Consider the following 12,891-nt stretch of genomic DNA (forward strand, 5'->3'; position numbering starts at 1 on the left):
TTAATACTTCCCAGGCAAGATCTTTTAATGTGGCTTTAACTGGTTTTGAAGTGTGTGATGGTGCGTCATCATGAAGCAAAATTCCTTTGCCTTGTCTTCTGGCCCATTCTGGTCGTTTTATGATCAAAGCGAGGTTCAAATTGATTATTTGTTTTCAGTAGCGATCAGTATTTTAGAAGCTCATAATACACCACACCTTCCTGATCCCACCAAACTCAGAGCATTGTCTTCTTTCTGAAGTGATTTGGCCTTGCAGTTGATGTTGATGGTTGACCTGGATCAACCCATGATTTTGTGCATTTGGGATTCTCAAAAGAAATCCACTTTTCATGTCCAGTCACAATTCGATGCAAAAAAGACTTTCTTTTGTGCCACTGAAGCAACATTTTACTGATGACTTTATGGTTTTCCATTTGTCTTTCGTTAGGTTGATGCAGCACCCATATTCCTTCCTTTAAAATCTTTCCCATTGCTTGTAAATGATTGAAAATTGTTTGCTGAGGAACGTTTAATCTTTCTGCAAGTTGTTTTTGAGTTTGACATGCATCTTCATCTAATAATACTTGTAATTGTTGGTCTTCAAACTTTTTTGGTTGACCTGAACGTTCTTTGTCTCTCACATCGAAATCATCACTTTTAAAGCATTAAACCAGCGTTCACAAGTATCTTGAGATGGAGCATGTTCATCACAAACTTCCCAAAGTATTCAGCAGCACTTTTCTTCAAAATAAAGTAATGAATTAAAACTTCCCGCAAATGCTCTTTTTTTTTGGCACAAAATTCGACATTTTTAAGCGTAAAAATATCTATGATGTTAACACCTTCAGAAAAGTTGACAAATGAAGTTTTTTGAAGTTTGTTGTCAATACAACAAAATAGCATACATATCAAATCATATATATATATATATATATATATATATATATATATATCAGCATATGAATACTAGTATCTCCATCTATTGAAAAAAAATCTGCATTATTAACAGTACACCTGGTATTCATTGCCCATGAACACAGACAATATAATGGCGAAGGCCTGGGGCTGGGCGGGAGCTGCCTGAAGAGAGGCAATGGGGGGAGGGGGTTGGGAAAGAGGGGAACATATGTAATACTCTCAAAAATAACAATAAAAAATGATTTTAAAAAAGTAAAGGACATAAAACAGCTATTCCTATTTAATTTTACATCTTTGTGCATATTGTAAAAGACTCAGCAAGATGACATACATCTGAGGGTATTACTAAACACCTGAAGGATTGGTTGGTGTTTGCTTATGGAGATTTACATTTAATAAAAAATTTAAGGCAACAAAATGAAATAAGAGCTGACATTTCAATTGAGTAGGTTGATATTCTCTGTAAAGAAGAACCCATGATTTAACCATTCTGAGCCCAAAACAAATTTGAGTGTATATTAAATCTGGATAAAGAAGATGAAATTTTTAGTTGACAATTTTTTTTTACAGTAGTCTTACAATTGGCTAATGGTCATATGTTTCTTATTTTATTGGATAAGTTTGTTGCACCCATCCTAATGATAAAATACTTGCTGTCTTATCGAGAGAAATTAGATGAAGGAAAGTTTCACAGGAAGAAATTTTTCCTTAAACACCCAGTATGCTAACTAAAAATGTGAGAAATAATACCTTAGATGTTAACGTAAAGAGTTTAGAAAGTATATTTATTAGCAAATTTCTATTTTAACTAAAAAAGATAATTCTCATCCATTCTTACTGGGAATTTTCTCCCTCCCTCCCTCCCTCTCTCGCTCCCTCCCTCCCTCCTTTCTTCCTTCCTTCCTTCCTTCCTTCCTTCCTTTCTTTCTTTCTTTCTTTCTTTCTTTCTTTCTTTCTTTCTTTCTTTCGTTAATCCTCACCTGAGGATATTTTCCTATTGATTTTTAGAGAGAGTGGAAAGGAGGGGGAGAGACAGAGAGAAACATTGCTGTGAGAAAAACACATCAATTGGTTGCTTCCCACATGTGCCAGGACCAGGGCTGGGATGGAGCCTGCAACTGAGGTACATGCCCTTGACTGGAATTGCACCCAGGACCCTTCAGTCTGCTGCCAGCACTCTATCCACTGAGCTATACTGGCTAGGGCTCTTTTGAATTGTATTATTTTTTTCCTAATACCAACATCTTGACTTATGTATTCTTAGGCTAACAGAAGAAAATACAATACTGAGGTTCTTTATGCCTTAGAACACTGAGAAATGATGGTTTTACCCAGCTTATTAATTTTTTTAAAAATATGCTGAGTTTTACTGGGGCATGTGAAAATGAAGGTAGAAAAGATCCCATTCAGTCTCTGAATGCTTCACCAACTCAAGAACTTTCTATTATATTAAGTGATGCTCACACTCGTCTCCGGACATTTTCCCTGGGATGGATAAAAAATGAGCTTGAAAAAATATATTTTAAAACTAAATTAGTTTTCATATAAAAATCCTAAGTTGACTTCTCTTTGGAAAAATATAGACTTTCTCCTTTTTTACTTAAATTCAACAAATATTTTTAGTTAATCATGAATAAGTTACCGTTCTATATAGTACAAAGCAGGGGTCCTCAAACTTTTTAAACAGGGGGCCAGTTCAATGTCCCTCAGACCGTTGGAGGGCAAGACTATAGTTTTAAAAAAACTATGAACAAAAACACTGCACATATCTTATTTTGAAGTAAAAAAACAAAACGGCAAAAACACCTTCATGTGGCCCGCGGGCCGTAGTTTGAGGACGCCTGGTACAAAGTATACATATATGCCTACTTCTTACTCAAACACTTGTAATCTGGCCGGAGGTTAGACAAATACATAACATCTATAATAATAAAAGTGTAATATGCTAATTGATTTTAGAGAAGGAGGAAGGCAGAGAGAGGAAAAGGAACATTGATGTGAGAGAGTTTCACGGTCTTCTGTACATGCTCCAACTGGGGATGGAACTGGCAACTGAGGTATGTGCCCTGACCGGGAATGGAACTTCACCCTTCCGCTGCACAGGCACTGCTCCAATCAACTGAGCCACACCAGCCAGGACCAGTAAATTGAATTTTAATTGAGCAATTTTTTGGGGGAAGGTTAATGGGGAAAAAAAGGAGATATATGTACTAGTATATGTAATACTTTAAACAATAAAAAAAATCAATAAAAAATAAAATAAATAAAAGAAAAAAAGAAAAAGAAAAAAAAGTCACCAGTTTTGAACAAATGACACGAATCTGCCACAATTCATTTGCCCTTTTGCTATTAATGGTAATTTATGTTATTTCCACATTTGACTTATTATAGACAACTCACTTTGGATATTTATTACTTGTTTCCTGGGGCACATATGTACAATTTTTCTCTGTTATACAGGGTCTCCCTCAAAAAATGTATACACACTTTAACAGCTTATAGCTCAATTTTGAAAATAAAATATATTTTAATAAACATCACCTTTATAATTATTTAAAGTATATATGTACATTTTTGTGATACCCTATATATCCTGCAATGAAAATTAACATGTACAATTTTAACAGGTTAAATTATTTTCCAAAATAGTACCAATTTGTACTCTCACGTAGAGTATAGATTTCCTATTGTTTTATTTAGTATTTTTTACTTTTACTTTTTAGCATTTGAGTTGATGCTTTCATATATCTTACTGATTACTGATAAAATATTGAACATTTATTTACATTTGTCTATTACGTAATGGTTTTCCATAAAATTTTATAGTAATTTCCAGAGCGACCTTGTACTCCTTTTAGTTCTTGATTCAATTGGGATTCAGAAAACAGTGCTCTAGATATTATTTTAAAAATTAAATATATTTCACATAGAGAATTAGATACACCACTGTCAGATGAGCTGCAGGAGTAACACTTAAGAAGAGCCATCAGTACAACTGGGGTTCAGAATACCAGGAAGTGGCTGCTGCCTGCTGCTGTCAAAGAAAAATTACACTGGACAAGCGTTGACATAAATTTCCAGGCACAAGATGGAGCTTCTCTTGCCAAGGGTGTCACATCAGCAAATTGAAACTTACATAACCTTGGCATCCCTGAGAATGCTGCGTTTGACCAGAAATGCAGTGTATCCAATTAGCCCATCCCCAAAGCCAAGCCGACCCTGTGCCCCATACTTCCTTCCTGATTCTTTATCCTACACAGCTTTCCGTCTTCCACACCATTCTGCAGTTCTCTAAATGGGGAGACTGTCCGCTTCATGAAGTGTTAAATGAAGTTTGTTTGTATCATCTAAACTGTCTCCTTTAATCATTTTTAATGTGTTTTGGCTACCAGGCACGGAACCCGAAACTAACAACCTACAGGACAATGAGATGCACAGGAGAGGTGCCCGGGGGACCCTTTGATTGACTGTGCAGGCCTAAGGCCCTCAGGTTTGAGCTCTGCTTCCTAGCATGTAGCTCTCCAGTCGAAACAAAATTGATTGAAATATATATCTATTGTTCTCAGAAAAATAATGCCATTGTTCAATACCTCAGGGTAATGCACCCTCCAACCTCCAGCTGACAGTTGTATTTGGTAGATGCTGGTGATCCTGTTGTTCTGCCCATTGAGACATTTTCCCTGATTTCCAATGCCTCCCTTTCTCAGACAGGAGCTTGCTGAGTAAACACTTCTGGCAGACGGGAAACATAGTTACATGAGATACATGAACAGGCCACTGCTTAAAGAAGTGTCCCCCTCCCTGGGGTATTTTGATCACTTATTTGGTTCTAGTTGGTTTGGGTCATTGGAAAGCTGGCTAAGGGGCATGCTCCAAACCACGGGTATTGTTTTGTTGCTAATAATTATTATTGTCTCCCTAATAGACTTTAATCTCTCGAAAGTTTTAAATGCATGTTGGTAGCCAATGACCAGCTGACACAAGTAAAGAAGACTGTGTTTAAGACTACTGATTGAGATAGAGGCAAGATATTCAACACAACTGCACTGAAACAAAAGGTTGGAGAATTTTTAAATAGTGGGATAAGCTAATGGCAAAGTACTAGAGGACATTGGTTAGAAGAGAGGTTGGCCAATGGAATGAGGCCATCTGTAGTTGCTAAATGTTCCTTTTGAGTTAGGCTCCTTCCCTCCCGTAGAAACTTGGACCTGGGGTGCTATCTTTCTTACTGATTCCATTTCAAAAGGCTGGCACCAGATCCTGGGTAAACACATTCCAGAGTTTTAAAGATTTATTTCTCAAAGAGGCAAAGAATTTACAATTCCACGTTTTCTAAAGTATTTTATTTCTGAAGTGATTGTTTTAAGTCAAGGGAGATGAGGGGTAGAAAAAGCCTACAGAAAGTTTAATCAAACTTAGGGGAAATTAAGGCAGCACTGGTCACTGACGAGGTTAGGAAACTTTTGAAAACCATTGTCTAACTGATGATACAGCTGATCAGCAGGGCTGAAGTACAGAATTCACAGCGAAATGGCTGGAGACCATTGCAAAACACATTAATTGATGAAGACAAAGAGACTCCTCATGTCTACACCAAAGATAAACTTTTCCTCTAAATAAGCTCTTTGCTTCATCTCACAGGTTTTTGATTTGTGGCCTTCTTGTTATTATTAAGTTAAAAACATATTCTAACTACAATATGATTCTTTTGATGCATTTAATTTTCAGTCACATGAATTTCCTCGTTCACATTCTGCACTTAATTTCTAGCAAACATATTTTTGTCAAAATTTTATTTTTTATTTAAATTATTTTATATTTGCTTAAAATTTATGTTCAAGTAATTTGAAAATCTGGGTAAATATTTTATGCATAACTGAAAACTGCTAATTCTGCTATTGGGGAGTATAGTGTTCACTTATTCAGCCAATTAAAACAAATGTGCTATTCTTTTATTCTATTATTCAAATCATTCTCATTCTCACTGACATTTTGTGTTACATTATATCAATTACTGAGAGAGAGCTATGTTACTATCTCCCACTGTGAAGACAGGTTTTTGTGTTTCTTCCAGTATTTTTGTTGACTTACTTTAAATATTTTAAAATTATTTTATGCACTCCAAAAATGTGTATCACTTTATTAAATGGAGTATTTTTTATACTGCAATATGTTCCTTAATAATATCTTATACTTTTCTAGATATAAAATTAGGCTATTTTGCTTTAGATCAATATAAACACCAGGCTTTGGGGGTTTAGAATTTTCTTGGTGCAATTTGATTTATTGCTTTGAATTCAAATTTTGTGCACAGCTATGTTTCATATTTGTCCCTTGTAAATTATTAAATTTGCCAAGAGTGTCAGATCAGCAAATGTGGTTCACTAAATTTATCTATTACTGGAGCATTCACAACATACAATTACTAGTATATACATTTGTAATGATAATGACTAGTATATACATTTGTTTAATTTATATGTTATTTTATACTATTTATTTGTCTTTCTGTTGTATAGTTTTTTTCTTTCTTGCCCTAATTGAGATAAAGTTTTTTTTATATATATAATTTAATTATCCCTAATACTTTTGAAAGTTAAGTTCTCTATCCCAAGTCTAGTTCAACATCACTGTTGCTCCATTATAGAAACAATTACTTTCTCTGGCTGTCCTTTTGACCCTCTCTTGCCTTTTACATGCTGTACTTTCTCTGCCAGTGGTTCTCAAAGTGTCATCTTCAGACCAGCAGCACCAATATCACCTTGTCAGATATGCATTCATGAGATTTAATGTTGATTTCTTTACATTTCTCCTCCTTTGAATTTGTTGAGCTTCAAATCTTCTTAGATCTGCTTTAGTTGTTTCTCTTAGTTCTGGATCATAATGCCTTATGTAATTTTATATTTGCTCGTTTTTCCCACACACTGCTAATTTTCCTGGGAATTCTATACATTAAAAGTCTTTAGTACATGAAGGAGGGTAGTTTCTTAAGAAAACTTGGATTTTATTTCTCCTAATATCTTTTGTGGCACCATTATTCTGACGTTAGCCTATAACCTGGTACTTTGGAACATGAATAGCAAATGTACTAGGCCACATTTCTCTACATACATATTTGTTTCTTTAATTTTAGTCTTATTATATCAATCATTTTGAACTTTATCTGATTCTCTGGGCTGTGAGTCCAATCTTACCAATCAAAACTCTAAGGATAAGTTTAGCCCATTTAAATGTCACAGTAGCGGTAGCACTCATGGAACAGTAGGCATGGATATAAAAGTGATATAGTTGACAACTATGGTTTATTTTAATTCACCAAAAAAGGATTGAGTACATGCTGTAAATAGTCTGTGAGGTGTTTTTTTAATGTATAACTTTTTATGATCATTTTATCACTGCATATCAATATATTGGTTGTCTCATAAACATTATTCCTTATTAGTTTGTTTACCCTCTAAAATACTTGTTATTTCTGGGTGGACTATTAAAACTGAGATTTTGGCTCACAATTTTGATAATCCTATTTTTAATCATAGCAATGAAAATCAGGGGCAACTAGCATCCAGATGCATTTTCTGGATTGTATTAGTGACTTTAGGTTTTAATCCAAAGTTGAAACCCTCCACCTTAAGGTCACTTTCTCTTAGTTCCACAACTATCTGCTGCATTCCAGGACTGCAAGGCTATTAACAAACTAGAGGCCTGGTGCACAAAATTGTGCACTCGGGGGTGGGGGGGCCCTTAGCCCGGCCTGCACCTTCTTACAGTCCTGGAGCCCTTGGGGGATGTCCAGCTGATGGCTCATCCTTAGCGCTGCCGTGGAGGCAAGAGAGGCTCCTGCCACCACCACTGCACTCACCACCTGTGAGCCCGGCTTCTGGCTGAGTGGTGCTGGACCTGTGGGAGCGCACTGACCACCAGGGGGCAGCTCCTGCATTGAACGTCTTCCCCCTGGTGGTCAGTGTACGTCATAGCGACCAGTCGTTCCACCATTGGGCCAAAATCAGCTTTCTGACATCCCCTGAGGGGTCCCAGATTGCCAGAGGGCACAGGCCAGACTGATGGACCCCACCAGTGCACAATCAAGGCCAGGAAGGAACACAGGAGGTTGGCCAGCTGGGAAGGGACTGCAGGAGGGCTGTCCAGCCTGTCTTACTCAGTTCCAATCAGCTGGACCCCAGCAGCAAGCTAACCTACCGGTCAGAGAGTCTGCCCCCTAGTGGTCAGTGCACGTCATAGCAAGCAGTTGAGCGACCTTAGCATATCATTAGCATATTATGCTTTGATTGGTTGAACGACTGACAAGACCACCGGGAACTTAGCTTATTAGGCTTTTATTATATAGGATGCATGGCATTGATCTCCTATAGATTAGGAGAGGGAGTGACTTCAGTTTTACTTAAAGATTTTAAAATTATGTCCAGTCATTTTCAGGAAGAGGCAAACACTCTAAGTCACCTTTCATCTATTCCTTTTTCTGTCTCATTTTTCCTCCATCTATCTTGCTATATTCATCTTCTCAAGTTGCCTCCATTTAAACTCTATTTTCTGGTAACCTTTTCCTTAATATTACCTTCAGACAAATTTTAACAGTAGAGAAAGAGTTTGGGTATGATTAGAACAATTGGGTTCTAATCCTCTCTAATGAAATGGTAATATGCAAATTAACCATCACTCCGCTACATAAGCCACGCCCACCAGCCAAGCCACGCCCACCAGCCAATCGGGGCGAGTATGCAAATTAACCCCAATCCAAGATGGCTACAGTCACAGAGAGCAAGGTTTCCCAGGTAACAGAAGAAGCCAAGCATTCCATAGCCGTTGCAGGCCTAAGCCTCCACTCAAGCTACAAAGTTTCAATTATAGAAGGTAAACAAATTCAAACAAATGGCGGCAGAATGGAGCTTGAGAGAGCAGGCCAGGGTTGCCGGCGGCAACAGGGGAAGCAAAGCTTTCCACACACCCTGGCAGGGCTCACCTGCTTAAGGCTACAAAGTTTCAATTGTAGAAGGTGAATTAACTGCCACAGAAATGGCTGCCAGAGCCCCAGGCTTGGCTCCGCTCCAGGCTACAAAGTTTCAATTGTAGAAGGAAAATAAATTCCAGATACCAGGGCCTCCCCTTGGGTTGCCAGGGGGCGTGGCCGGCCTGCAAACCACCACAGGCCCCTCGCTCAGGCCGCCCCACACCCCAAGGGAACCCCCACCCTTATCTGTGACACCCTTCAGGGCAAACCAGCTGGCCCCCACCCGTGCACCAGGCCTCTATCCTATCTAATAAAAGAGTAATATGCAGATTGATCATCACTGCAACACACAATATAGCTGCCCCCATGTGGTCAAAGATCCTGCCCCCATGTGGACACAACATGGCCACCACAAGATGGCCAGCAGGAGAGGGCAGTTGGGAGGCACCCGGCCTGCAAGGGAGGGCAGTTGTGAGGGGCCAGGCTTGCAAGGGAGGGCAGTTGGAGGTGATCAACCCTGCAGGAGAGGGCAGTTAGGGGTGACCAGGCTGGCAGAGGAGGGAAGTTGGGGGCAAACAGGCTGGCAGGGGAGCAGTTAAGCATCAACCAGGCTGGCAGCTGAGTGGTTAGGGGGTGATCAGGCTGGCAGGCAGAAGCGGTTAGCGGCAATCAGGAAGGCAGGCAGGCAAGCAGTTGGGAGCCAGCAGTCCTGGATTGTGAGAGGGATGTCCGACTGCCCGTTTAGGCCCGATCCCACCAGGATCGGGCCTAAACGGGCAGTCGGACATCCCTCCAGGAATCCCAGATTGGAGAGGGTACAGGCTGGGCTGAGGGACAACCCCCCGCCGTGCACGAATTTCGTGCACCGGGCTTCTAGTCATTTAATAAACCAACATGTATATGGCTAACTAATTTTCAACAAAGGAGCCAAAACCATATGGTGGAGGAAGAAACACCTCTTTAAAAAATGATTCTGGGAAAGTTAGAAAGCCACATGCAAAAAAAATGAAACTGGACTGCTATTTAATACCAAATACAAAATTAACTTGAATATAAGACTTGAAAAAATAAAAGGCATAGAGTAAAACACAGGCACTAAATTTATGAACCTTCGTCTCAGAGAGGTTTTTGTGAACTTGACTCCAAAAGTAAGGGAAGTAAAAGCAAAGATAAATGAATGGGACTACTAGTACATCAAACTAAAAAGCTTCTGCACAGCAAAAGAAACTGTCAGCAAAACAAAAAGGCAACTAACTGAATGGGAGAAGGTATTTTCAATCAATACCTCCAATGAGCGGCTAATATTCAAAATATATAAAGAACTCATACAACTTAAGAACAGACAATAAATTATCATATTTTTAAAAAATGGGCAGAGAACCAGAAAAGACACTTTTCCAAAGAAAACATAGATAACCAACAGATATATGAAAAACGCTCAAATCACTAGTTAGGAGGAAAATGCAAACCCCAAGCTAAATGAGATACCACTTCACACATGTTAGAATGACCATCTATACTAATAAAAGGGTAATATGCTAATTAGGGCAGATGTTTTCTGGACGTCTATCTGCACGTCCATCCAGACAAAGCCGCAGGACCTGCCTGAGGCTCAGGCAAGCCACAGATGGCAGCTGCTGCCCAAGGCCAGCCCGAGGCTCAGGCAGCCATGCACAGCTGTGAGGTCCCAGATTCAGGCAGCCATGGTGGTCGCCAGTAGTAGCAGCAGTGGGGTGATGGGGGCGGCACCTTCCTCTAATTTGCCAGGTCACCTCCTACAGAGGGAGGCCAGACTGTGGCTTAGGCTGGGGGCTGAGGCAGAGGCGGTTAGGGGCAATCAGGTGGGCAGGGGGGCAAGGTAGGGGCAATCAGGCTGGCAGGCAGGCAGAGGTAGTTAGGGGCAACCAGGCAGACAGGCAGAGGGGTTAGGGGTGATCAGGCAGGCAGGCAGGCAGGCAAGCAGTTAGGAGCCAGCGGTCCCGGATTGTGAGAGGGATATTGACTGCCAGTTTAGGCCCAATTCCCCAGGGATCAGGCCTAAACTGGCAATCAGAAATCCCCCAAGGGGTCCCAGATTGGAGAGGTTGCAGTCCTGGCTGAGGAACCTCCCTCCGTGCATAAATTTCGTGCACTGGGCCTCTAGTCTCTATATATAAAAGGCTTATATGACAAGTGTTCATCTAACCGGTTGCTATGATGCACACTGACCACCAGGGGGCAGACACTCAACACAGGAGCTGCTGAGCTGCAGTTACTTGGCAGCGGCAGTTCTTGGGTGATGCACGCCGAAACCAGAGAGGAGGGAGCCTGATTCCTCATATGGCCATGGGATTCCACCTTTGGCCATTATGTTGCCTCTGGGGCACTGTTGGCCCTGAATCTGGTTTACTGCACACTTGCATTTACATTCCACACCCTGTATGACAGCAACTTTTCAGAGTGCCCTCTTGCACTCTGGGATCCTTCAGGGGATGTCAGAGAGCCAGTTTCGGCCCTATCCCCACAGGCCAGGCCAAGGGACCCCACTTGCCGGAGGGACCCTGCTCACTCCATAGATGACCTTTGAGCCATGGCGCCACCCCAGGTGTGGCTGGCTGGGGAGGGACCACAAGAGGTTGGCTCCAGGGCGTATTCAGCCCTTCTGGCCCAGTCCCGCCCTGCTGGCTACCTTCTAATTGATTTCCTTTCAATGTGCATGTATTTGTGCACCGGGTCACTAGTATTAATAAGATAAGTAACAATAAGTGTTGGAAAGGATGCGGAGAAAAGGAAACCCTCACACACTGTCCGTGCATATGTAAATTGGTGCAGCCTCTATGAAAAACAATATGTAAGTTTCTCAAAAAATTAAGAATAAAGCTACCATATGACCCAGAAATCCCTCTTCTGGGTATTTACCCCAAAAATAAAAGTAAAAAATTCATAAAGATATATGCACCACTATGTTAATTATAGCATTATTCATAATCTCCAAGATATGGGGGAAAAAACAGTATTCTTTCAACATATGATTGAATAAAGATGTTTTATATACATACTACAGGCCTGGTGCACAAAATTTGTGCATGGAGTGTGGGGGTCCCCTCAGCCCAGCCTGCACCCTCTCCAATCCAGGACCCCTCAGAGGATGTCCAACTGCCGGTTTAGGATCGGGCCTAAACTGGCAGTCGGACATCCCTCTCACAATCCTGGACCACTGGCTCCTAATCACTCACCTGCCTGCCTGCCTGATCGCCCCTCACTGCCTATGTATGCCAGCCTGGTTGCCCCTTACTGCCTCTGGCTGCTGGCCAGGTTGCCTCCAACTGCCCCCTCTCTGCCGGCCTGGCTGCTCCTAACGCCCTCCTCCGCCAGCCTGGTCACCACAACTGTCTCCCTCTGCTGGCCTGGTTGCCCCTCACTGCCCCCCCTGCTGGTCTGGTCACCCCTAACTGCCCCACCTGATAGCCTGGTCACCTCTTACTGCTCCCCCTGCCAGCCTGGTTGCCCCCAACTGCCCCCCTTGCTGGCCTGGTCACCCCCAACTGCCCCTCCTGCTGGCCTGGTCACCCCTCACAGCCCCCATGCCAGCCTGGTCAGCCCATGCAGCCTGCTTGTTCAGTCGTTTGGTCATCCTTCACTAACCCCCCTGCTGGCCTGGTCATAGACAGCTATTTTGTGAGGGTGTGAGAGTTAATTTGCATAGAACTTCTTTATTATATAGGTTTGTATTATACATATAGAATATGTGTAATACAATGATACCCAGCTATCATAAAGATGAAATATTGCTATTTGTGACAACATTAATGGCTTATAAAAGTATCATGCTTCCTGAACTCAGTCAGATGGAAAAGGACAAAAAAACATATGATTTCACTCATATTTATGACATAAAATCAAAAGCTACAAATAAACAAACCAAATAAATATACTCATAGATGTGACAATAGAATGATCGTTACCAGACGGAAAGGGGGTGGGGGTCAAATATATAGTTATGAAAGGTGACTAGACTTGGGCGATTAGCATACAATGAATTGTATACA

This window comes from Cnephaeus nilssonii, assembly GCF_951640355.1.
Source record: "Cnephaeus nilssonii genome assembly, chromosome: 8".
Lineage (NCBI taxonomy): Eukaryota > Metazoa > Chordata > Mammalia > Chiroptera > Vespertilionidae > Cnephaeus > Cnephaeus nilssonii.